At 41.5% G+C, this 27,182-nt stretch overlaps 1 protein-coding gene across 4 annotated transcripts in view; it reads left to right on the top strand.

The window, feature by feature from the left end:
• The window catches only part of PHLDB2 (pleckstrin homology like domain family B member 2), a 195,791-nt gene that overhangs the window by 64,309 nt on the left and 104,300 nt on the right, over positions 1 to 27,182 (top strand). Inside the window, exon 1 of one of the 4 annotated variants that reach the window (XM_033211334.1) lies at positions 11,821 to 11,935. The exons of 2 other annotated variants lie outside the window; for them this stretch is intronic. The gene's annotated coding sequence lies outside the window, so the exon portion shown is untranslated. Of the gene's footprint in view, positions 1 to 11,820; positions 11,936 to 12,264; positions 12,428 to 27,182 lie in introns of those variants that run through there. One more of the 4 variants, XM_033211333.1, reaches the window with a different exon arrangement.

The following is a 27,182-nucleotide window of genomic DNA, read 5'->3' as shown; positions in this document are numbered from 1 at the left end:
CACTGGAAATATGACAATGAACAAGACAGAAAGATCCCAGTCCTCATACAGCTTAGAATTGTGTGCGGGAGATTAGGGGGAAAAAGACTAATAAAAGAACTTAAAATTTTAAGTACTGTTATTGAGGCTTGATTTAGGAGCTTATTACAATTCCAATATCCTCCCATCCCATCTCACCTGGCCATCACATCCTGCCATAAGTGGAAGCTTTAAATACTGAGTATTACTCAGCAACTGCCCTATACCCCATCCCCTCTCATGGCCAAATGCACAGTCTTGGATTTGATACTTCTAGACCCTCTTTCCAAAATGTGGATCTTAGCTTTTTCTTTAGGCTCTGCATCTTCCATTTCCTTGGGAGAGCCTTACATACTGCACACCCAATGTCCCTTTAGCCCTGGGACTAATGAGGTTCCATCTTCTCTTGACTTGTTCCTGGCCCTCTCTAAAAGTGGGGAAATACCTGGTAGTAAATGAAGGCAAGGGGATGAAGAGTACTATTGACAGAAGTTTAAGAGGTAAAAATTATACGATTTGGCAATGGATTGGTAATAGGGGCTGAGGAAGAATTGAGGATTGAAGAAGTTTTCCAGTAAGGGAGTTGGATGATTGGATCTAAGAGGGTGTCCTTTACTTAACTGTAGACTACAGTTAAGGAGGGCTGAGGGGTGCATGTGAGGGAAAGTGATGATGACGTAATGATTAGGACGTGTTAAGTCTGCTCTGCCCAAGGGATACCCCTGTGTAGGTAAACAGTATGTGACCCTCACCTTCTCCCATGTATATTCCTAAACCTTCCTTCCTTCTTGTACTGAGGATTGTGGAAGTTGGAATGAAAAACAAGGGACTGATATTTCCAGTAGGATCAAAGCATTCAACAAAGTAACTGAGAATCTATCATAAAATGCTAATAGCCCATGAGAGATAAAACTTTCTTTTGAGAACTAATTACCAGTAAATTATTCATCAAGGGTAATGTTGCCTCCCGCCACTAGGGACCCTTCATAATTGCCTGTGTAAGGAATTTTCCACCTGGATAGTCACTTTGATAACTTCTGCAGGACAAAACTAGCCTTTGCAACAGGAAAACAATAAACCACATCAGAGCTTGTCTTGATTACATTGCTCATCAATGCTCAGCAGACTAGAGGAGTAAAAAGCACAAGTGCTTTGGTGCTTTGATTCCCCCAACCAGCACTCCAGTTGTTGAGGGATCTCAGACCTTATCGGGGGTTTTTGTTGAAGAAACAGAGGAAGAGCCCCAGAAAGCTCTGCCAACAGGCTTGGGGTGTGGGGAGAAAAATACTCCTTTTAGACATATACAGTCATACACTGCATAATGTTTCAATCAATGATGGACAACATGTACAAAAGTGGTCCTGTAAGATTATAATGGAGCTGAAAAATGTCTTATCATCTGGTGACATGAGTACAGTAGCACAACACCTTACCTTTTCTGTGTTGAGATGTTTAGATACACAAATATTTACCATTATATTACAGTTGCCTACAGTATTCAGTATAGTAGCATTCTATATAGGCTTGTAACCTAGGAATAGGCTACGCCATTCTTATGGCTATACCATATAGACTGGGTGTATAGTAGACTATGCCACCTAGTTTTGTGTAAGTGGACTCTATGATGTTTGCACAATGACAAAATTACCTAACAACGCATTTCTCAGAACATAGCCCTAGCCTCAAGCAATGCGTGACTTTCCTCTTGTGAATTGATGGGTTGCTAAGCCTTTTATAAAGCTAACTTTAATATTAACATTGAAGATACAGTGAATCCATATACTCATGTTAAAGTTCTGGAGATTTCTTTCTTTCTTTTTCTTTTTTTTGAGATAGGGTCTCACTCTATTGCCTAGGCTGGAATGCAGTGATGGAATCATAGCTCACTGCAGCCTTGAATTCTTGGGCTCAGTTGATCCTCCTGCCTTAGTCTCCAGAGTAGGTAAGACTATAGGCCCATGACACCATGCCTGGATAATTGAAAAAAATATTTTTTTTTAGAGAAGGGATTTTGCTCTTTACTCCTGGGCTCAAATGATCCTCCCACCTTGGCCTCCCAAAGCGCTGGGATTCCAGGCATGAGCCACTGTGCCAGGCCAAAGTTCTGAAAATTCTTATGTCACGCTCGTAAATATAATACTAATACCTTAGGAATCAACCTCTGGAAATCATCAATAAGAGAATGACCTTTTAAATAGAGCTTCTTTTGTTTTCCATTTGAACAGCACAGCAAGTGAATTTTGATTATCTTCTTTAGGAATATTTGTAACTCAGAAATTCTTGGTTCTTGTCATTATGCAAAATAGACACTAGCACATGTATTTTATAGCAGTGCAATTCACAATTGCCAAGATGTGGAACCAACCTAAGTACCTATCAACTAATGAGTGGATAAAGAAAATGTGGTATAGATACACCACGGAATACTATTCAGCCATTAAACGGCATGAAATAACGTCTTTTACAGCAACTTAGATGGAGCTGGAGGCCATTATTCTAAGTGAAATAACAGGAGTGGAAAACCGAAAACCGTATGTTCTCACTTATAAGTGGGAGTTAAGCTATGGGTACACAAAGGCATACAGAGTGACACAATGGACTTTAGAGACTCAAAGGGAGAAGGTCAGAGGGCGGGGCTAGGGATACAAAACTACACATTAGGTAAATGTACACTACTTGCATGATGGGTGCACTAAAATATCAAAATTAATCACTATATAATTCATTTGTGTAATAAAAAACTACTTGTACCTAAAAAGCTATTGAAATTTTAAAAATTTAAAAAGAAATTCTTGGTTCTTGAGGATAGTCATAAATTCAAATGAGACTAAAATAACCATACTAAGATGAAACAGGAGGATCCCTTGAGCCTAGGAGCTTAAGATCAGCCTGGACAATGTAGCGAGACCCCACCTCCACAAAAAGTTTTTAAAATTTGGGTGTGGTGGCATGCACTTGTGGTCCTAGTTACTTGGGAGGCTGAGGCACGAGGATGGCTTGAGTCCAGGTTTCAAGTTACAATGATCTATAATTACTCCACTATACTCCAGCCTGGGCAACAGAACAAGACCTTGTCTTTAAAGTAAATACATAAATAAATAAAGGAACTGTACTAGTCATAACATCACCATCTGTATCTCAGAAATAAATGCTTCAAACAACCATTTAGAATTTATTGAGCACTAACATAAATCTCCAGTCAGAGTTGAGTGCTATAAAATAATGTTTTTGGCCAGGCACGGTGGCTCATGCCTGTAGTCTGAGCACTTTGAGAGGCCAAGGTGGGCGGATCACGAGGTCAGGAGATCGAGACCAGCCTGGCTAACATGGTGAAACCCCATCTCTACTAAAAATACAAAAAATTACCCAGGCATGGTGGTGGGCACCTGTAGTCCCAGCTACTCGGGAGGCTGAGGCAGGAGAATGGCATGAACCTGGGAGGCGGAGCTTGCAGTGAGCAGAGATCACACCACTGCACTCCAGCCTGGGCGACAGAGCAAGACTCCGTCTCAAAAAAAAAAAAAGAGTTGTACTAGTGTTCTTTGCGATTCTCCTGAGAAAAGCAATGAAATTGTCCCCAGCAAGTGGAACATTAAAAATGGTCAGGCAAGTAGCTCTGAGTCCCTGCAGACACAGCCAGTTAATTGGAATATTGTCACTGAATTTCTGGTCCATCAGTGACCCAATACCCAAAGGGGCCTGTTCATGTGTATTTCTGTGAGCATTTTAGGATCTGTAACTGCAGAGTTATGTTAACTCTGAAAAAGAAAAAGGGCAGTCTAGAGTGGATGGAGAGATTTAGTATGTTAATTGTGACCCTAATGAATACGTAGCTGAGCAGCCTCGACTTGCAACTGACACCTTGTTTAATACAGGAAGTACAGTAGGGCTTTATTAGAGTCTTTAAATGTCGTGGTTGGAGCTCATATTTCTTTTTCACCCTATGCCTATATAATCATGTTGTTCCACTTCCTACACAGCCCCTGGCTCTTCCTGTTGTCCAGCAGCAAGGAGCCAGTGCAAGTTCAGAGTAAGGAAATGACATAATTAAAATGGTATTCAATGCGAAGCCTAAAATTCAAAGCCCCATCTTTCCCCTTTCCTCAAATCTGGCCCCAGCACCCTAGATCTTATCTCCTACTCCTCCCTCCCCAGCTCAGGTGGCTGTATTACTCACTCTTTCCCAAACCTGCCTTGGCTTTACTGTCCTCCTGCATTGTTCGTGGTCTTTCCTCTGCCTAGAAGGCCCCCCAACCTTTTTTTTTTCAATATGAAACTCACATATAGTGTCTTCCCTGGTGGACTCAATGGACACAGATACCCCTTTACCTGAACTCTTCTGTATCATTGTTTTTTAGTATATATTACATTATCACATTACAGTTATATGCTAGGCAGTATAAAACCGAGTAGGTGTTTCATAAATTTGCCTTTGTTTTAACATTCCTCATGTTCTGAATCCTGGCCCCTGCTCTCAGTTGTCAGAATTCTCCCATGTGCTGAAGTCTGTGTATATCTGACACATCAATGTGGACATCTATCCCTGCCCAAGGTGGCATTCTCCCTCTCTCTCTCGCTCTCTCTCTCTCTATAAAATGTATTTAAATATAATTATGTTATATGTAAAGATCACATGTAATATATATTATATATACATAAATTAATATACATAAAGATTATATATTATAATAATCCTTATGTATAATTATCTTTATATGTAATATAATTACCTTTATGTATAACATTAAGGACAAATTTGAAATCAAGGTATGGTATAACTGGAGGGATGATGAAAGTTCAGATGAAAGGAAAAACAAAGAAAACCAATAGAAGAGAAGCTGAGTTCTCTTCAGTATCAAGGAATACTGCTGATAAGGTGTTGGTTTTTTTTTTTTTTTCCCCATGATAAGTAGGTAAGATACAGAGAAACTCCTTGTTTTAAGCCCACTATGCAGGCAAAGTAGACCAATTCAGGGTCCTCAAGTGATAAGAAAAGTGAGCCAGATAACACAGCTAGGATAGGTTAATCTAAAAGACACACACACACACACACACACACACACTCCCCATCCTTTTCCTGCCTGATCGCAATACAAACTCACAGAAAAGACTGGGGGTAGGGCAGAAAGAGAACATTTGATGCAGAAATTAATCAGATGTTCCAAACAGATTTAGATTTTTCTCCTAATTAGAGAACCTACCTTGTAAGTGTTTAAAGATAGTGCAGCACATGGGGATAATCACTAAACTTGAGGAGACAAAAATTATGCCCCTCTGAGGTTAAAGTGATTCCCACCTTAGTTTTGGTTAACTTTCTGGTATTAATTTGAATAATATGCTATTTATACTTTATATATTTAAATATATATTAGAGAATGTATAGTAAAAACCAAGTATTTGATAAGGTTATTGGAATAAAAATACATCAACATTTTAAAAAGGAGAGGAAAGCAAAGTCTTTATTACCGTTACACAAAAATTTAATGGTAAGCTTGACTCTGGGCTTCCTGGCAATAAGGATACAAAGAGAAACACTGGGTTACACAGTTCCCCTTAACAACAGTTGCAGATCCAAGGTGAAAACAGATGAAGATGCCTTTTCTAAGAAATGAAAGTACATTCATTTTTTTAGAGAGAAAATTTATCCAAGTACTAAATTCTAAAAAGAGTGTGTAATTTGGAACCGAACTTATATAGGACAGTCAGTATACAACACAATGGTCAATATCATTATCAATAGTTCCAGAAAGGCAAATGTGGTTGGAAACTACTCTGCTGGGTGTTCTTTTTGTGCTATCTATCCCCTGTGCAAGGAATGGTACCTACATTAACACACTGGCTTATAAAATATGAGTTCGGCCAGGTGCAGTGGCTCATGCCTATAATTCCAGCACTTTGGGAGGCCAAGGTGGGCGGATCACCTGAGGTCGAGAGTTCGAGACTAGCCTGACCAACATGGTGAAACCCCATCTCTACTAAGAATACAAAATTAGCTGGGCGTGGTGGAGCATGCCTGTAATCCCAGCTACTCCAGAGGCTGAGGCAGGAGAATCGCTTGAACCCAGCAGGCAGAGGTTGTGGTGAGCCAAGATCACGCCATTGCACTCTAGCCTGGGCAATAAGAGCAAGACTCCATCCTGCTCCCCACCAAAAAAAAAGAGTTCTTACTTTTCAGAATAGAGGTTTGCTTCTCAATGAAGGTAAATAATGCACTCGAATTACTTGGCTAGTGTATTAGTCCGTTCTCACACTCCTGTAAAGAAATACCTGAGACTAGGTAATTTATAAAGGAAAGAGGTTTAATTGACTCACAGTTTCGCATTGCTGGGGAGGCCTCAGGAAACTTAGAATCATGGCAAGGGCGAAGGAGAAGCAGACACTTTCTTCAGAGGGCAGCAGGACAGAATGAATGCAAGCAGGGGGAATGCCAGACACTTACAAAACCATCAGATCTCATGAGAATTCACTATCATGAGAACAGCATGGCGGAAACTGCCCCCAAGATCAAATTACCTCCACCTGGTCCCACCCTTGACACTTGGGGATTATGGGAATTACAATCCCAGGTGAGATTTAAGTTGGGACACAGAGTTAAACTATATTAGCTAGCAAAGGGGCTGAATCCGGGCTCAAAACTCAGTTCTGCCTGACCTCACAGTCAATGATTTTTCCACTGCACTCTGCAAGTAGAAATGTCTTGATTCATTAAATCATCATAATATTAAAGTGAACTTCAGCAAAAACAATTGTTCCATGAGTTAAACTGCAGTGAGATTGAAATGAGTTAATAGCTACAAAGATTTGTTAGGCTATCATTGCAGAGAAAGGAGCAAATATACAGATTCAGGACATAAAAAGTTAATCAAATCCAACCGATCTTTTCTAATAAAAGGGAACAATAGCAAAAATAATTCCAAATGGAATAACATTGAAATTCATAATATCACTGTATGTGTTTCAAAGTGAGCAGGTATGTACAAACCTACTCCCAAAGACCACAGAAGCTGAAAAGTCAAAGAAAGAGGCTGACAAGTCCAGTTTCTCAGAAAGAAACATTTAATAGAGACTTATGAACAGAAGCCATGTCCCCAGTGGCTGCGAAAAAAGATGGTGCATCTCCATGCTGTCACCCCCAGAGTCAAGACACATAAACTAAAGGAAAAGAATGTGTAGGAGAATTGAAGTCGACCCCTCAGGGAGAGGCAAGAATGCTATGTGAATCTTCCTATGGGCAGGATTTATGGTCAAGGTTGTTTTGACGCAAGGGCAGGATTTAAAGTAACAGTAGATAAAGTACAAATGTTAGAGTAATTCCCAGAACTCGGGTTAATCAGAAGTCAACATGTAATCTTCCATGGAATTAGAGTAAAAAGAAAAAACAAGTCAGCATGGCAGATGAGCATCCAAGAGAGTTGCTTTAGCCTCCACACTGTGCAACACTTTAAGGTTCCCCACCCGAGAGGTGAAGGATAAAGGAAACTAAGATCAGGGACTGTAACCACTACAGATCCTGGAGAGGCAAACAAGAAAGGTCTGCTATTTAGTTTACAACACAATATCTCTAGTGATAAGGAATGGCAGAGGGGGAGGCAGGACTCTGGTCTGTGATTAAATAGAAAACTTTATTATAAAGAACCCAGGAAATAGAAAAAAGTAGAAAGACTTTTCTTTCTTTCTTTTCTTTCTTTCTCTTTCTTTTCTTTCTCTTTTCTTTCTTTCTTTTTTTTCCTTTCTTCCTTTCTTCCTCTTTCTTTTTCTTTTCCTTCCTTCCTTCCTCTATTTCTTTCTCTCTTTTTCTTTCTTTCTCCCCCTCCCTCCCACCCCTCCCTCTTTCCCTCCCTCCCTCCTTCCCTCCCTCCCTCCCTCCCTTTCTTCCTTCCTTTCTTCCTTCCTTCTTTCTTTCTCTCTTTCTTTCTCTTTGTCTTTTCCTTCCTTCCTCTATTTCTTTCTCTCTTTCTTTTTCTTTCTTTCTCCCCCTCCCTCCCTCCCACCCCTCCCTCTTTCCCTCCCTCCTCCCTCCCTTTCTTCCTTCCTTCTTCCTCTTTCTTTCTTTCTTTCTTTCTTTCTTTCTTTTCTTTCCATCATCATAACTAAAAGAAAGTCTGGTAATATAATAATAACGATAACAGTTGTACTTTATTGAGTGCTTTCTATAGATGTTGGGGTCTGCATTTGCATTTGTCTGTTTTTTTGTTTGTTTGTTTGTTTTTTATTTTTGAGACAAGGTCTCACTCTGCCACCCAGGCTAGAGTGCGGTGGTGCAATCATGGCTCACTGCAGCCTTGAATTCTCAGGTGATTCTCCTACCTCAGCCTCCCGAGTAGCTGGGACTACAGATGGTGCACCACCATGCCGGGCTAATATTTTTGTATTTTTAGTAGAGACAGCGTTTTGCCATGTTGGCCAGGCTGCTCTGGAACTTCTAGTCTCAAGCGATCCTGCTACCTCAGCTCCCAAGGTGCTGGGATTACAGGTGTGAGCCACTGAGCCTAGACTGAATTTATCTAATTTAACACTTACACCTTCAGGGTGGTCTCGTCTATCTTCAGGCCACTATGGCCTTATGAAAGCTATTGAAAACCACTCTAACTCATCAGGAATGGGAAACTTTGCTGGGTTTAGTCACTTGAAAAAGTCACATTCAATGAATACTTTTTGAGTCCCTTCCATGTATAGGTCTTGGAGTATGATTCATACAAATATGAATAAAATGACTCCCTTTGCCTTCTAGGAGCTTGGCTATAATGAGACAGAGATGCCAGCAGATAAAACAAGGCAGTGAAGGGAGGCCAGTGAGGATTACTTTTTGTCTAGTAATTAGGGATTATTCATTATACAGACATGTCCTCTAGTAACATTCATACTTAGGAAAGAGGTAGAAGGTAGCATTAAAGACAATGAACTCAAGAACGAGCCCTCAAATTCTGCCTCTACCAACTTATTACCTGAGTGACAATTGACTTTTCTGTGATCCTTTTTTCACTTATAAAATGGGAGTAGTAACAGTAACTGTCATAGGGTTGTTGCGTCAACTAATACTGTCCTATATTTGGAAGAATACCGGATACCTATATGATAGTAATTGTTGCCCTCAATACATTTAGCTATTTTTTTCTTAGACATAAATATTGGCAATCTAATTACGGCCATTCTAAATATGCTGTGTTGGTGCGCATTCTCCTTAGATCTTCTGAAGGGAGAAAAGTTGTCTCTAAGATGTCTATGTAGTCAAGTGTATTTCTGGCATTGCTCGAGGCAAGAAATTGTTTGCAACACAGTGCTTTGGGTCAAAGCCATCATTCATTCTTGAGCACCATTTACATGTCCGGCATCCTTCTAGGCACACTAGGGATATAGCACTGGAGAGAACAACAGGCAATACTCTCTGCCTGCCTGCCTGCCTTACATTCTAGTGAGGAGAGACAGACAATAAACATAATTTTAAAAGTACATTTTACAATGTAATAAAATGTGATGACTTTGTCAAAAAAATAAATTTAAGTAGTATGGAAAACACATTTTAAACTTTAAGTAGAGTGGTCAGAGCAGGCCTGAGCAGCACAGTGACACTGAACAGTGTCTTGAAGGAAGTGAGGGAGTGAACCATGCAGCTACTTGGGAGGAGGGAATTTTAGGCAGAGAGGGCAATTAGAACAAAGGCCCTGAGATGGAATGTATTTACCTAGGAATTTAGTCTAGGAGGCCATTGTGGCAGGGGCTAAGTGAGTGATAAAGGGGAAGTAGGAGGCCGGGCACAGTGGCTCACGCCTGTCATCCCAACACTTAGGGAGGCAGAGGTGGGCAGATTGCTTGAGCCCAGGAGTTCAAGAACAGTCTGGGCAATGTGGTGAAACCCCATCTCTGCAAAACATTCAATATTAGCTGGGCATGGTGGTCTGCACCTCATGGAAGCTGAAGTAGGAGGATCACTTAAGACCAGGAGGTTAAGGCTGCAGTGAGCTATGATCACGCCATTGTACTCCCGCCTGGGTGACAAAGCGAGACCCTGTCTTAAAAAAAAAAAAAAAGAGAAAAGAAAAAAATTCCAGGGTAAAGGAAATAAAATGATGTTATGTTCATGGGGATGATCCAAAAAAGAGGAGGAAAGAGATGATGTGGGCAAGAAAAGAACATTGTTGGAGCACTTAACTGTTTAACTGTTGGATTGATGAGTGTATGTATGCTTCTGCAGGGCAAAAACTCAGGACAGCGAAAAAAATTCTTCCGAAAAACCAGACATTCCTAACAAACATATGAAAAAATGCTCATCATCACTGGTCGTTAGAGAAATGCAAATCAAAACCACAATGAGATACCATCTCACACCAGTTAGAATGGTGATCATTAAAAAGTCAGGAAAAAACAGATACTGGAGAGGATGTGGAGAAATGAGAACACTTTTACACTGTTGGTGGGAGTGTAAGTTCAACCATTGTGGAAGACAGTGTGGCGATTCCTCAGGGATCTAGAACTAGAAATACCATTTGACATAGCAATCCCATTACTGGGTATGTATCCAAAGAATTATAAATCATTCTACTATAAAGGCACATACAAACGTATGTTCATTGCAGCACTGTTCACAATAGCAAAGACTTGGAACCAACCGAAATACCCATCAATGATAAAGAAAATGTGGCACATATACACCATGGAATACCATGCAGCCATAAAAAAGAATGAGTTCATGTCCTTTGCAGGGACATGGATGATGCTGGAAACCAGCATTCTCAGCAAACTAACCCAGGAACAGAAAACTAAACACCGAATGTTCTCATCATAAGTGGGAGTTGAACAATGAGAACATATGGACACAGGGAGGGGAACATCACACACTGAGGCCTGTTGGGGGATGGGGGACAAGGGGAGGGACAGCATTAGGACAAATACCTAATGCATGCGGGGCTTAAAACCTAGATGAAGGGCTGATGGGTGCAAACCACCATGGCACATGTATACCTATGTAATAAACCTGAACGTTCTGCACATGTATCCCAGAACTTAAATAATTTAAAAAAAAAATTTAAAAAGGCATTCTGTAGGTAAGGCTCTCCCTAAAATTAAAAGTCAAACTTTTACTTGTACATATGAAAAGTGCATTAAATAAGCTATTTCTTCAGTGACAGTATACTGAGTTATGCTCATGGTGTCAGACACTTTGCATATATTATTCAGAAGCTTATTAGCTGCCCTGCAGCATCAGTATCGTTTATTGCTGCACTCTAGGTGAAGAAATTGTTGCTGGGAGCTACAACAACTTGCCCAAAGCCACAACGATCATAAGTAATTTGCACTTCGTTGTGCTCTTCTTTGCTGGTGTGAGATTCTCGAAGGCCAATGTCCTTCATCTGTGTAACTCTAGAGACTCGCCCAGACCTTGGAAGAGGTTCACATTTCCGCGTGCCGAGATCGATTATGGGCCATCCTCGGTCTCATTCGTTGACTTCCAATAAAGCATTGGCTGGTGAACATCTACATCAGCATTGTTTTCATTGGTTATAGCAACTCACAAAAATATTGGGGAAAATACTAAAATTTTCAAGAGATGTGATTGCAAGGAAACCAGAATGAGTTTAAAACCCTCCTGACCCCCGTCCTTCGCTGAGGCTGTTCTCTGAGGATTTTGCAAACCTGCTTTCTGACGCATCTGGTAAACTTGCCCCGGGGTGAACCGTCAGAAGGAGGTGCGGTCACCTGGAGTTTCCTAATAGATACTTCGCTGTCGGTTAAGGAAATCATCACCCGAGGACGTAAACCCTCCCGCCCTTCTTTCAGCTCTTAAAAAAAGCCTGCTACAAAAGTCCCTACTGCGTTGCTGTGAACGTAGCTTTGAGAAGCTGGCGCCCAGTGATGGGGCAAAAAGCCAGGCCCTTCCGGCAGCCGTGAAAGCCCCAACAGCATACTGCGTGGGAGCGGGGTAGGTCACCAGCTTCGTTGCTCTAACTCCCTGGGTGCCCGCTGAGGTGGTTACAAAGGGGGTCAGGGGTGCCGGACCCAGCCGCGCGGAGCCCACCATTACGGCCAGAGGGGGGCCCGACGGTGTGGCGTGGCGCAAGGAGCGAGCCTGCCTTCTCTCGCCTCCGGGAACGGGCCGCACCGATGGCCAGGTGAGGAGGCGGCGGTGGTCGCCCGCAAGGAGGGGGTGGCGCCGACTCCGTGTGCCAGGAGTGCGCCCAGGGGACACTGCCTCCCCCGCGCCCGAGTTGGTTGCCGCCGGTTGCGCTGCGGAGGGTTGGGGGCGGAGAGGAGGCAGTGGCTGCCCGGGCCGAGGAGGGGCGCGCTGACTGCTCACCGCGAGTCAGGAGGGGCCGGCAGGCTCACGGACGGAGACAGGGTAGGCGGGGACAAGGGCCAGGCGCTAGGGCGGCGGCGCCAGCGTAGAGCGGCGGTTTGGAGGAAAGATGAGACGGTGAGTGGGCTCCGCGGGCGCAGAGTTTCTTTGCTTCTTTACAGGCTGTAGGGACAAAAGCCCAGGCTGGGGTCGGCAGTGCCCAGGCTGCGCAGCTGGGTGGGGGCGGGGGTGGGGCGCGAACCCCCTTGTGCATGGCTCTCGGGGGGTTGGGGGGATCCCGCGGAGGAAGTGTCTGTCTAGTAGGGGAGATGCTTCCAGAGTGACTGTAGGAAACAGGCAGGATGTGGGGGAACTGGGGGCAACTTTTTCCAACAACTCTGGAATGCACATGGAGAGAGGGATGGGGATCCTTGGGAGAGCTCCCTGAGAAAGAGAAGGTCCGCTGCTGGTTGGTGTAGGGCGCGGGATTCAGAGAAGACTCCCTCCCCTCAAATATTTGGCTGGCTGCGCTTCTAGTTCCACTTTCTTTCAAGAGTGAACCTCACAAGCTTTAATAGCCAAGAGCTGCTGATTCCGATTTGGCTTTTGACCCCCCCTGAAAGTTTATAGTGTGGCCGTCTCGGCACCCCTAGAGATAGCAGCTGGAAGGCTTGGGTAGTATTTTAACCCTCTGTTTCTCCAGCGCCCTGCGCGGCGGAGGCGCAGCTGAATTGTTTGCTGGTTCGTTTAATAACTTAGCCCTAACAGTCATCACTTATTAAAGCGCCGAGGACCTGGCTAACTCCCGCCACCACCAGGAAATTAAAAGGCTGACCGGCTGTCCCTCCCAGGGTTGGGGTTTCCTGTTTGAAAGAGCTTGGGAAGTCAAACTGCTTCGCGGTTCCTCACTTACCTTTCTTATGTAAAAGAGGGAGAGACGCCCGCAGCTCTCTTAGTAAACTAGCCCGTGGCTGGAAATTCTCCGGGCGCCTGGCCCTGCCCTCTTCCCTAGAAATCTTTATCCTGCAACTCTGAAGTAGCTCTAAAGAGCTCTAGAATGCACAGCTAGTCATACCCAGGCACAGCTGGGAGTGTAACTAGACGAGGCATAAAAATGTGGAGTCTTTTTAGTGTAAATATTTGTCAGCTACATTTCCCTTCGTAATATGAACGTGTAAGTTACAGATGTAGATTTTCAAATTTTGGACGTGTAATTTTAAGCTTCCTAGTTTGGTTTAATTTGGGCGTTCGAGATATGTCTCTGGGATTCTAACGTTTGAATTCGGCTGGGAGAGATCTAAATGAGGTCCACAGTTTCAGAAGGTTAAACTTTTGCCCTGTGAACACTTGAATTCTTGGTTCCTGGTAGGATAGCAACAGAACAGTCGGATTTGGGATAAATAAACCGTTAGAGTTGCCCACTATTTTAACTGAATGGCTATATCTCCCTTGCCGTTGCCTTCACTTGTGTAAATATTTGTTTGAATAAAGAGCGAAGGTTCTTTGAAAAGTAACAGTTGTGTCTATTCTTGGCTCCCTTTCATATCCTCTGCTTAGTTATTTAAAAGGATTTTCTTTGCCTCTTACATTTAATAGGGAAACTTAAACATTACATGCACTTAAATTCTGTAAAGTCTCCAAACCATTTATAACTGGCAAATGCTTTAATGACAAGAAAGAGTTGAGTTTTTGCTCTTAGTTGGCTAATGTAGCCTTCACCTCTTGAGACCCAGAGGTTTGCAGATCTCAGCCTGTCACAAGTGGAAAAATGAGATGTCTGGTTAAGAGTAGTCATCATTTCAGTCAATTTGCAGGCCTCAATCTGTTGTATGCAGCTGGCAGCTGCTGTTCTTTTGGTGTTGAGATCGACTGCCATGGGTGTCGCCTGGATTCCTGTTTGAAATGAGGAGGAAAAGATACTTAGGAAGTTGGACTAAGAGCTTGCTCACTCCTATCTTCAATGACTGTGACCAATTTGAAATTCGTTAGCAGCCTTTCCAGAAACATTTTATTTACCCTGTGTGTTTGTGTGCATGTGCGAGAGAGGACAAAATAAGCCAAAGTGATTAACCAACCTCTAGTTTTCACTATTTTCTTCAAAGCTCCATTTTGAGGTCTGTAAGCAAGGGTTGACTGTGGAGTGCATTGGAGAAGTTACCTCGGCTCACTGCAACTTCTTCCTCCTTGATTCAAGCCATTTTCCTGTCTCTGCCTCCCAAGTAGCTGGGATTACAGGCGCCTGCCACCACGCCTGGCTAATTTTTGTATTTTTAATAGTGACAGGGTTTTGCCATGTTTGTCAGGCTGGTCTCAAACTCTTGACCTCAGGTGATCCGCCTGCCTGGGCCTCCCAAAGTGCTGGGATTACAGGCATGAGCTACCACACCCGGTCTCCTTTTAAATGTTTTTAAAAGAGTAGTTAACGTTATGACTTTATATCCTAATTTTCAACCCTTAGCAGGGAGAGAGTGCTATGGTGCTATGGATGGCTTAGAGTGACAGTGGCTTTGTACATTTTCTAGGTGGAGTACCTGTGCCTTATAAATCTATCTGTAAAGTCTTGGTGTACTTAATTGTTGATTGTGTAAATGTCACTCTTTTGAAACAAAAACACTGAAGTGATGCCCTTTATCTTAAAGTCCTGATGTACATTGGAGCTGTGGTTCTCAATGGGAGAGGGGATTTTGGCCCCCAGGGGATATTGGCAAGGTATTTTTGGTGGTAACCACTGACAGGAGTAGAGTGCTACTGCCATATAGTGGGTAGGGGCCTGGGATGCGGTTCAGCATCCTGCCATGCATGGGACACAAAAACAATTATGCAGCCCCAAGCCCTGCACTAGAGTATTGCCTGGGGGAGTAGGTTAACAAGATTAGGCATCTTAATCTAATTTGGATCCTCAAGAAACTTGTTTAACTGTGTTAAACAAGAGACCCTTATCATAGAAGCCGTTTTGTAGTCAGCAGATTCTTTTGCCCTTGCCATTTAGAGTCTTAATATACCATAGAGGTCCAGGAATTTGTGTTCATTGACAACTTTGAGTTGGATTAAAGTCATGGGATTTGGGAGCATTAGAGCACAAGGGAGCCTCAGAGATCACTTAATTTCTACCCCTTCTTTTTATAGATGTAAAAAACTGAGACACTCAGAACTTCAGGACTCATAAGGTCTCAAGTGAGCTAACGGCAGGCAGACAAAATTCTAGGTACAACCCAGGAGTTAAAACATTTTAAATAGAGATTCAGGCAAATGGGAACAAAAACCAAAACACACTGGATCTGACCTTATGTGAAAGTTTCAAAGCACCATTCCCTGTGAGAAAATAAATAAATGCTTCGATGGGGGAGGGGCGGCATTAGCCATAGAGAGTGTGGGGCACATGCCTGGGTGCCCCCATTTCAGAAAGGGGTAATTCCATTATATGACCTGTGACACTCCACTTCTGATGCCTGCACCGTCCTTTCCATGGCAAAGTGGGCAACAGATGGTTCCATAGACATAGCAGATGTTGCTTTTGAATCCAGGTACAAAACAGAACAGTTGAGATTTTCTGTCCCTCCCTGCCTTATGGGTTAAGAGTAGAGTACATGAATGGATAGGGCTGGCGTGGACAGAAGGGAAAATAACAGAGTCCTCCTGAGTATGGAAGAAAAAAAGACACCTGGCACATACGGAAATGAGCAAGCGTTGGGGAAATTGTGGGGAAAATTCAAATTGATAAGCTGATGAGGGGATATCTAATATAAATTCAATTGCATAGAACTAGGATTAAGAATCAGAAGACAATTCAAGCTTAGCTATTCTTTCAGCATGTAGAACAAATAACTGTGGGGGTAAAAGGAACCTTAGAAATCCTCTTATCTGAATCTTTTCCCTCCAACCAACTAACTGGGTTAGATAGCAGCAGAATCTGCAAGCCTCCTGTTCTATTGCACTTTCTCTTGCACCCACAGTCTCTACCATTCCATGTGTTTACCTAATGGGAAAGAAAATGATAGTAAAGAAAGTTATTGTTAATTACTTGGGAGTTTAAAAAGCATGGTATTTGTGAATGGCCCTGTTTATAGAAAGGAGTTATCTCAATGAGTTTTTGATTATCAGAAAAGTTGTATACCATAGCCTGATTAATTACAAACATGTATACTCTCCTGTTTACATTGCTATGGTTAACCATTAGGCTCATGATAATGGATTCTAGTTCTGGGTGCCAGGTGGTCCTGCTGTGGTAGTTATTTTATCTAATACTCAAATCTGACAGGTTCTGGCCATGTGGGAAAGTTTTTAGTGTGCCTTTGGTGGAAGACATAAAACCTCTGAAAGTGTTAAGATGGTTTCTTATCATTTTGACAGCTAGCCAACGGGTGCACCGCAAAGCCAAGTACATAGTAATATATTTAGAAATGACTCAAGAGTGATGGCCCTTTTAAGGGATCTGCCCCCCTGCAGGTACTAGGCAAAAGAGGTGTAGCAGTCTTTTCATCATCACCTTTTATCTGGCCATTCTTGTTACTGTTTTTCAGATGATGGGAGAGGAGACAGGAATAATTTTTTAAAAAATAACTGTTGGTTAAAAATATTTATTGGGATTTGATTAAAGTAACTTGTCTTTTGAAAATAAATAAAACCAAAATTGGTAGCTCAGGTTTTCAAATCCCTTCAAGTAAACATTTAGCCAGGCAGAACTTATCTCTATGTTCATCCAGGAATTTGAACCTTCCAGGAGTTAATTTGCTTACAGTTGTTTTCATGACGTTTAAGGATGTTTCTTAGACATTGCAGAAAAGAAGCTTCGTGCTGTATCTGCTTTAAAGGCAAGATGGTTGTCTATAGCAACTAGTGGTCAATAAGAGAAACCCAAGTGTAAAAATCATTTTACTGATGTGTGGGAAACCTAGAGATTGTAGATAATTGCTATACAAAGATTAATAAGATATACAGTAACAAGGTTAGTTAGTCAAAAAGTTTTTGAGAGGACTTTTACAGAAGATACTTGTTTAGTGTGTTGGGCTGATTTTATTAGATGAAGTGCCTTTCCTTACTTTACAAATTAAAAGGAAAGAAAATATTGTATATGCCACTATTTATCGATGGCCTTAAGCCAGGTCAGCTTTTTCTGAGACTTACTGCTAATTCAGTGGGAATTGGTGTTGATCATCTTAGAATGTTTTGTTTGCACATTGCATGTGACTGCCCTAGATGGCAGTATGTTCATGGAACTAGCCTATGAAATAGCAAAAAAGTTAAAGATTACAAGAGTTTTCCGAGATTTCTTTCTTGACCACCCTACTGCTAAAACAAGGAAAGATAAAAGCAAAGGAAACCCAGCTCCTACATTCTTTTGACCAGTGCAGACCCAGTGTGAATAGTGCTGCACAGCCAAGAGATATTCAGAGGGGATTGAGAAGTGATATCTGGCTGCCTCACTGCTTACGTCATTGCAGAAGTAGCTTTTCAAAAACAGTTTAAGATTTATTAAGGAAACTGCAAGCCATGGGAATGCAGACAAAACCTTTCTTATGCATCATGCTGAATGAAATACCCATATTATATTACATTAACATAACTCTAACCAGGCCTTTTCCCCACTATGTTATGCTGAAACAATTTACCATGCCTTTGGAATGTCATGGGCAACAGTGCCAGTGAAATCTTTTCCCAATTAGGTAGCTGCCACCTTATCACTAAAACTATTTCTGTTCTGTGGTCATTTCCATTTCCTGCATTATGTAATGAGCACTCCTGTGTTGTTTAACCAGTATCTGTGGGAGTCCAGAAAGTTGGAGCAGAAAGAACATGTAATTCACCCTCACTATTTTGAATATGGAGAAACTCCTGCTAAAGCAAAATGAAGACAGGCGAATTGACGTGCTCCAGATCTTAGTTCTGTTAGCAGAACCAGAACTAGGATGGATCTTCCGACTCACTTCCCTGGCGGCCTATCCAGTGTTCTTTCTACTAGATTGGACACTGAAATAAAAATAACATCCTAATGTAACCATTTCCTTTATTAGATCTTTTGGCTGGAGTTATAAAAGGCAGCATTGATTAAAATTAAATCAAACTTAGTCAATTGTTTATTTATCTCAACTTGTTTAAGTACTTTCCCTTCTTTCAAGCAATAAGTGGTCAAAAGGCAGATAGCATGCAAGGGAAAAAGTAAGTGTCTTATAATACTCATTCAGCATACTCAACTGCTAAGTGATGAAGATAGGATAGTATCATAATTATTATTTTTACTTTACAATATTTTAGAAACTTACCCCACCCACTCATTTTTTTTTTTTTTTTTTTTTTTTGAAACAGAGTCTTGCTTTGTCACCCAGGTTGGAGTACAGTGGCACGATCCAGCTCACTGCAACCTCGGCCTCCCAGGTTCAAGTGATTTTCCTGCCTTAACCTCCCGAGTAGCTGGGATTAAAGGCATGCACCACCACACCCAGCTAATTTTTGTACTTTTAGTAGTGATGGGGTTTTGCCATCTTGGCCAGGCTGGTCTCAAACTCCTGACCTCTGGTGATCCGCCCACCTCAGCATCACAGGGTGCTGGAATTATAGGCATGAGCCACCAAGCCCAGCTGCACCCGCTCAGTTTTTGATTTAAAGCGAAATGCATTACAAACATGGAAGACGTGGTTGACCTGTGTTTGTTCCACCTCTTGTGAGCCTTTTTATACTATGACTATTCCCAGTTCATAAGTCTTGGGTTAGGGAATGGTAATTCCAGCAAGTATATAGGTCTGGGGAATGTTACTTTGGAAAAATTGAATATTACTCTTAAGGGAGTGTCTTTTGATGAGTAGTGTGGGATGGGGCAGGATGGCGGCAAGATGGACAGTTTCCCTCCCATACACTCGTCAGCTTCCAGTTCAAGTCCACAGAGGTGGTTTCAGGGTTGAGAGAGCATCTTTATCCACATATGATCCCCAGGTTGATAATTCTCTTGCTTGAAATTAGCTTTGAGATCAAAAGATCAGAGGGTGCTTTTTCCTGTAGCACTCCTGTGGTTCAAGAAGAGTCTCTGAAGTACAGTACACACAGAATTCAGGACCTCTGAGTTATCCCATGATTCTCCTCTTCACTGGGTGATCACATAATAAAGGAAGACCCTTCCAGCTTTACGGGGGACTTGGTCAGAATCCTTGGTTAGGATTCTGTGAAGAACTTGACCTAAAGATCTCCTCCAGTTTCAGAGAAGCAGTAACAGAACTGTAAAATATTCAAAGTATGTTAGTCTCTTCCTTAACATACATTTCTAAGGGGTGTGTGTGTTTGTGTGTGTGTATGTGTGTGTGTGTGTGTGTCTATTTTAACCTTTTAATTGAAGCTGAAATTCTTGATATGGAGGGTTTGACAGTTTTTGTGAATGCTTTTACGTGTCAACTTTATGACGAAATCATTATTTGGGCACAAAGTGCTGAAACTTAGCTACCCCACCTAACGTTATCTTGCGAATATCTTAAATGTGATGGCCTGCTTACTTGTTTTCTTGAAAATGTATTTGCTTTCAGACTTCTCCCAGGTACTTAAAAATACATGTATCAGTTTTTAGGAACTTAATTCAGTATGATAAAGAGTTAGTATTTTATACTTAAAAAAAAATCAGCTAGGAGCCAGTGATATGACCCCAACCTTCTTTGTAAAGTCAGCTACTATAATTTTTAAGTCAGTATATACATTTTATTTGATGTTGACTTACAGAATGCTTGTAGCTTTTTAAAAAGATATTTTATTATGAAAAATATTAAACTACACAAAAATTTAAATATACACTAAAATAATAATAAAATAATAAAGATCCATGTACCTATCACCCAGCTTCAACAATTATTTATATATGCTAGTCTTGTTTCATTTGTAAACCTCGTTTTACCCCAAAACATGCATTGCTGTAAAGCAGATTCCAAACATCATTGTATTTCATTCATAATTTACAATGTAACTCTAAGAATATTTTTAAGATATATCATCATCACACTTAAAAATTACAGCGGCTGGGCACGGTGGCCCACGCCTGTAATCCCAGCACTTTGGGAGGCTGAGGCAGTTGGATCACGAGGTCAGGAGTTCAAGACCAGCCTGGCCAAGCTAGTGAAACCCCGTCTCTACTAAAAATACAAAAAAATTAGCTGGGCATGGTGGCACGCGCCTGTAATCCCAGCTACTCTGGAAGCTGAGGCAGAGAACTGCTTAAATTTGGAGGGGCGGAGGTTGCAGTGAGCCGAGATCGTGCCACTGCACTCCAGCCTGGGCAACAGAGCGAGGCTCCATCTCAAAAAAAAAAAAAAAATCACAGCATTATCATCTATTTTCCAGTCTCAAATTCTCTGATTGTTTCATATGTCTTTTTTTTTAATTTTAATTTTAATTTTTTTGAGACAGGCTCTTGCTCTGTCAGCTAGGCTGGAGTATAGTGGCACGATCTTGGCTTACTGTAGCCTTGGTCTCTTGGATTCAAGAGATCCTCTCACCTCAGCCTTCCCAGTAGCTTGGACTGCAGGCTTGTGCCACCATGCCTGGCTAATTTTTGTATATTTTGTAGAGATGGAGTCTCGCCATGTTGCCCAAGCTGGTCTCGAAGTCCTGGGCTCAAGTGATCTGCCTGCCTCGGCCTCCTAGAATGCTGGAATTACAGGCCTGAACTACTGCTCCTGGCATATACTTAAAAAAAAAATTACTGGATCTTGCTGCGTCACCTAGGCTGGAGTGCAGTGGCATGATCATGGCTCGCTGCAGCCTTGACTCCTGGGCTCAAGTGATCCACCTGCCTCTACCTTTGCCTCTGCCACCTGAGTAGCTGGAACTACAGGCATGCACCATCATGCCTGGCTAATTTTTTAAATTTTTGTAGAGATGAGGTCTTGCTGTGTTGGTCAGGCTGGTCTCAAACTCCAGGGCTCAAGCAATCCTCATGCCTCAGTCTCCTGAAGTGCTGGGATTATGAGCCTGAGCCACCTTGCCTAGCTTCATACATTTTAAAAAACAGATGGTTTGTTCCAAACAGGATCAAAAACCATGTCCACACATTGCATTTAATTGGTATGTCCCCTCAGTGTCTTTAATTGAGAATGCTTCTGTCTTCCTCTTGTTTTTTTTTTTTTTCTTTTTCTCTTGCCATTTGATTATTCATGAGTCTTCCCCCCACCCCCCTCCCACTACTGGGGACTTTCCCATATTTTAGAATTAGGTAATTGCATCTCTGTTTTTTTTTAAACCATGTTCTCTTCCTTGTATTTTCTGTAATCAGAGACAGCATACTTTGAATTTGTGTTGAGCTGAATTTATATATATATGTGTATGTACTTCAATACTTATTGACAGTGTCTCTTCTTTAAATATTGCTAAAGCTGCTTTAACACAAATGTGAGTCTAATTGATAAAAAGCACATCTTGATGATTTATGTAAAAGAAAGGAATTTTGCAAGTGTGAGGAAACTAATGACTCAAAAGTTTATTGAGGTTGCTTCTGCTTTCTGTCCTCCTCCAACCTGTCCTCCTCACTGGCTGAAGAGAGTTATCAAAGGGAACATGCAGCTAAATTACTTGCAGAGTCTAAAGAATATTTTAAAGTTCCTACAGACTAGTCTTACTCAAGGGACTAGCACAAAACTTTTTAAAAAATCCCTATGATTGATGGCTTACCCTCCTTACTAAGAGACCTATAAGATTTCTAAGAATTCCTAATGTAAAACAATGTAGACTGATTTAAAAGTAGCCTGCTCACGGGAGATGAAGATCCTCATTTGAAATATGGTTATTGCTGTTGATTGTGATTACTTATAGGAACCTTCGAATACCATCTGGAATTTTTTTTTTCTTCTTTTTTGACAGAGCTCAGTCTTCAATACAGCTAGGGATAACAGAAGGGGAATGGTAGCCTGGAGTTACACTCTTTTATTGTAACAGGAAGAAGCTGGAACTTCTTTTATATTGTGCTGTACTCCTTCCATCTGCACTTAATGTTGTCATTATCCCCTATCACTCTCCACTTCCTTCTGGGCCCCTTTTCCCTCCTGTAGCATCATTTGAGTCTTTTGTTCTTTCCCTAATGGTCTTCCTTACTTCTTCTTTTAGATACCTTTAGAATATGATAAAGTAAAAATTCAAAAAAAAAAAAGAAAGAAAAGAAAAGAAAAAGGAAAAAGAAAGGAAAAGAAAAGCAAGAAAGCAACCGTGTAATCGGTGTCCTGAGACATCGCAGACACATTCTGGTCCCCAGTGACCTTCACCTTTCTCTCCAGCCCTGCCACACATCATTCCCAGCACCTGGTGAATTCTGAGGCTGTGTCTTGTTGTCTGAATTCTGAAGAGTCCCCATTGGCAGTCACAAAAAGCTTTTGTGTGTTTTAGGCCACTGTAGGCATGTGGACAGCATGTGTGTCTGTCTCTGTGAGTGTATGTGTACTTGTGCGTGTCTACACACATTAGGATTTACAGCTGCCTGTTGTAATAGGCTCATTCTGAAAGAATAAACAAACCTCCTTATTTTACCATTAAAATACATTTCTTCCCATGGAACTGCTTTTTTGGATCTTTTTGATAATTGTAAACATCCTCCTTGGAGATTATCCACCTACCTACATGTATCTAGTGGGTAATAATTATTTTGTTCAAACAGGCAGGTCTTTGAGTGACAAAGAACATGGTGCAAAGGAAGAGGAGTTGGAATCCATTTGCTGCTATGTTTATTTGCAAAACAGAACAATAAGGGGACTATGCGTACTAACAAACAGGCTTTTTTCTCTCTCTGCTGTGGAATATAAAATCTTGTGTGTGGAGGAAGAGTTTTAAAGGAACAGAGGTTAGAAAGCCAGGATGAGTGAGTGGGAGAAGAGGAAGTTCTAAGGAGACATATTGAGACAGTGGGAAGATCCAGGGTTACGGATGGCTGCAGAAACTGTCGGGAATGGCATTGGAAGGAGAGAGGATCTGGGGCTCTTTGCTTAGAGGAGGGTGTTTGCAGATGGGTTTGGGGATATGTGGACAGGTGAGGCTTGTTTGCAGAGATAGAGGAAGTTGAGGAGGATATAAGAATGAAAGGAAATATTTGTGAAGTAGCTAGGTCTATTTGCAGAGGGGGAGTTGAGGGGACTAAAGGTTTAACTGAGGATGGTGTTTTGAGAACAGAGGATGAGGAAAGTAGGCTGCTTTTTGACTTGAAATGAGAATATTGCTAGGAAGTGGTTGTTTCTGGAGCTTCTAATAATTAGCTCCCTCTTCCTTGTGTTTTGATGTTGGGATTAGTGGAAAAAGAGACAAGTTTTTGTGTCCATTGTTGTCCATTGTAAAGCTTGGAGTTTCAGGTTGAACTAGATTTGTTTTTCCCTTCAATCCTCTAAAAGCTTCCCCTCAGGCCCCATCTGCTGCCATTGGTGGCCACAGAAATACCCCCACAGAATTCATGTAAAGAATGGCACTACTTCTGAAGTACTGCTCTAAGCTGATGTCTGAATTCAATTACATGTCATCAGTGCATGCTTTATTCATAACATCATCTTATTGTAAACATCAGTGCTGAAAGAGACCAGCCTGTGGACCACCAGTGTGTGGGGAGAGCTTTGAACACCAGACATCAACCACTGTCTGCCACAAAATATGGACTCCGAGTCAGGGTCTCTGTTCCATGGCTCTTGCAGGGCATGGGTGTAGACTCAAACTTTGTTATAAAGTGGAAATTTTGACCCACACCCTAATTTTTTTTTTGAAATGAGTTTTCCTGAATTTGCTTCTGTAATCTAAATCCCTCTGCATTTTCTCAACAATATGAAATGATTTACAGTTTTCTATCACTTGCTCTTGCAGTCGGTCCCTCTTCCATTAATTCGTACTCTATTGATTGGATGATCCTAAGCAGTGTCTTTATATGACAATGTGAAATGACAAGTAATATGTTGTATAATTTGGGGATTCTCCATACTCACTTGGTGTAAATTACCTAGATAATTGCATTTATATAGGCCGGACTTGAAGTCCCTCTTCTCTAACACAACACAGCACAATACAACACAACAGACATTTAAATTTGTTTCTTTGCTTTTAAAACTTTGTTCTTGGTCTGGCATGGTGGCTCACGCCTGTAATCCTAGCACTTTTGGGAGGCCAAGGCAGGTGGATTACTTGAGCCCAGGAGTTTAAAGACCAACCAGAGCAACATGGCAAAAACCCATTTCTACAAAAAGTAAAAAAAAAAATTAGCCAGGTGTGGTGGCTTATGCTTGTAGTCCCAGCTACTGGGGGCGCTGAAGTGGGAGAATGGCTTGAGCCTGGGAGGCGGAGGTTGCAGTGAGGCAAGATTGTGCCACTGCACTCCACCCTGGGTGACAGACCCTGTCAAACAAACAAACAACAAAAAGCAAACAAACAAAAAAACTCAAAAAAACCTTTGTTCCTTTGGTGTGTTTTCATTATCTTGGAACTCTGATCCCTACAGTATCATAAATTCACTGTTGGTGGTTTATAGTTTGAGGGATCAGCTTCATTCTGGTGCTATCTGATATAAATGAAGCTGGAGAATTTTATTTCAAAACAGATACCAGAATTGTACCAAAGAGAAAAGAATCTCCCAAAGAACTTTAAAAAATGATCCTGATTTGATTTTTCAGGTAATTTTATTTTCCAGGGAAAAAGTATTGTGACTTTCTGTGGGTATCTTCCAGTGATCTCTTCATGACTTCTTGGCATTTTCTAATGAGGTGATGTAGTAGGTTTCAGGTGATAAAATAACAAGAGCACTGGGGGGGATTTAATTAATGGATTGGCAAGTAAACGCAAACATTTTGACCTATATTAATTTCTTTCCTGTTTAGACTTCCCGGTGTTGCCTTTTCTCTCAGATGGGCACCAGATGCATTCACTTCTCCTAGCCCGTTCTGTGGATACGCATTTAATAAAGCATGTAGCCATTAAGGCCTTTGGGACTGTTTTCCTTCCACAGTAACATAATGCAGGGATTGTATAGTTTCACTGAGACTTCTCTTTTGTTTACGTAAAATGTACAGGAAACCCAAAACAAACACATCAGCATAGATCAAGAAGACAGGCTGTAAACTTTGGCATCTTCTTTGCCTCCTCTCTTACACGTGTTAACACAGAGCTCCCTTCCCCACTTCCCTCCCTACTGTTGTCACCTTGGCAATGCCTCTTGTGTGCTCTCCTTCACCTCCCACCATCCTAACTCTAACTCTGCTTTCTTCCTCTACACTCAGCTGCAGTCTCTGATGTGTGCAATCACATTCCTCCCACTCTCATTGCCTAGGGAATTAAAACTAAACTCTTTCACTGTGTTCTTCATCCTCCTGCGTCTTCCCTCCTTGCCCACACCCTAATCCTCATTCAGAGTACATGATTGATGACTGGTCCGCATTTCCTAGGAGTTTCTAATGGGGTTAGGCCTGCTCACACCTAAAATGAAAAGGGCACTTTAGAAGTAGGGAAGGCAAGAGCTATCAGTAACCATTGTTGTCCCTCATAGGGTCAGAAAAGTCACCCATCGGAATTATTCTGTACCTTTTGAGTTGAATTGATTTGAAGGTTAAGAGAAATCAATTTGAAACAAATATACGTATGCATTCAGCTGTGGCAGGTAAACTAAGCCTCAGGAAAATGAATGGATTCCATATTTGTATCTGATGGTAAATCTCTAAATGCACAACCTTTTACACATCCTAAACAGGGCCAATACGCTTGAATTAAAAAAAAAAAAAAATGGGGTAACAAACACGAATATCCCTTTAAATTTTCCCTGGAATATCCTGCTCTCCCAGTCATCTGTAACTTTCCTCTACAGATATGCATAGCCAAGAAGAAATGGTGCATGGCTATTTCTAAGATGTGGTTTATTATTTGCAAATATCCTGCTTGTTGCTTCCTTAGAGTTTGTAAAGCTGATCTCTCAGCCAGCACTACTTTGGAAAATTCTGCTGTTATATTTGTTTGGCCAACCAGTCTGCTTTGGTAATCATAGTTATTGGTTTTTAGAAAAAGTGTATGTTGGAGAGGGGGAGAAGTGGTGGCACTTTCTGGGGTAGTAGGGAATCTGTATTGTAGTTTAATACTCTATAGTTTCTTTAGCCCAAATAGAGAGGGGACAGAGTTTCGTAATATTTTAGTCAGGTAGTTAAGTAGCATTTCCAACTACAAACAGATTCGAGTAATGTATTAATGTATTTTATCATCTAAAAAGTAACATCAGTATCTTATACTGCTGAGTCAAAAGCCAGACCTTTGAGTATTCATTTTGACAAGAGGTATTAAACCCTTCAATTCTTTACGTTGGAGTAAATATTTAAAATGCAGTTTTGGTGTAAGTGCTTAGCCTTTTATTCTGCTTAGTGACATCTGCCCTGGCTTGCTTTCTGGGTTGCTATGTCTGCATATTATGGGAATACCCTTAACTTAGTTCTGTTTCCCATTTTGTATGTTTTTCTTTCAAAGCAAAGTCTTTCTTACTAACTGGCATTAATTCTTGCCTATTCTAACCTCTCAGAGATTTTTTTGTAGCCACACCTAAACACTGGCAGGATTACTGTCCAAGTTAAATCACTTTTAGGGGAGGCATGCTGCTTGGACCCAGGAGGGCATATCTTACATGGTGGTGGGGATGGAAAAAGATTTAGATAACCATGACCGAGAAATACACGATTATTAAATATAGTTCATCCCAGGAGACTTACAGTCCTGGATTTTAAAAAACGGTGTTATAGAAACTAATGATTTTTCCTATATGGATTTTGTTTTAATTCTATCAGAGATAGAATGTTTGTTGGATGTACCAGTGGTCTGACCTAATAGGGGCTTGGAAGTTTATTTACATCCTTTAACTCCCAGAATTTTAGGTGTGCAAGTGGCTTTATGCCAGGGAATAATACCTGTCAGATTCCCTTTCCTTCAGTGGGCT

Source organism: Trachypithecus francoisi, unplaced genomic scaffold, assembly GCF_009764315.1.
Source record: "Trachypithecus francoisi isolate TF-2019V2 unplaced genomic scaffold, Tfra_2.0 Lachesis_group0, whole genome shotgun sequence".
Lineage (NCBI taxonomy): Eukaryota > Metazoa > Chordata > Mammalia > Primates > Cercopithecidae > Trachypithecus > Trachypithecus francoisi.
Note: the sequence above shows the minus strand (reverse complement) of the source record. Positions and strands in the feature narration are given on the sequence as shown.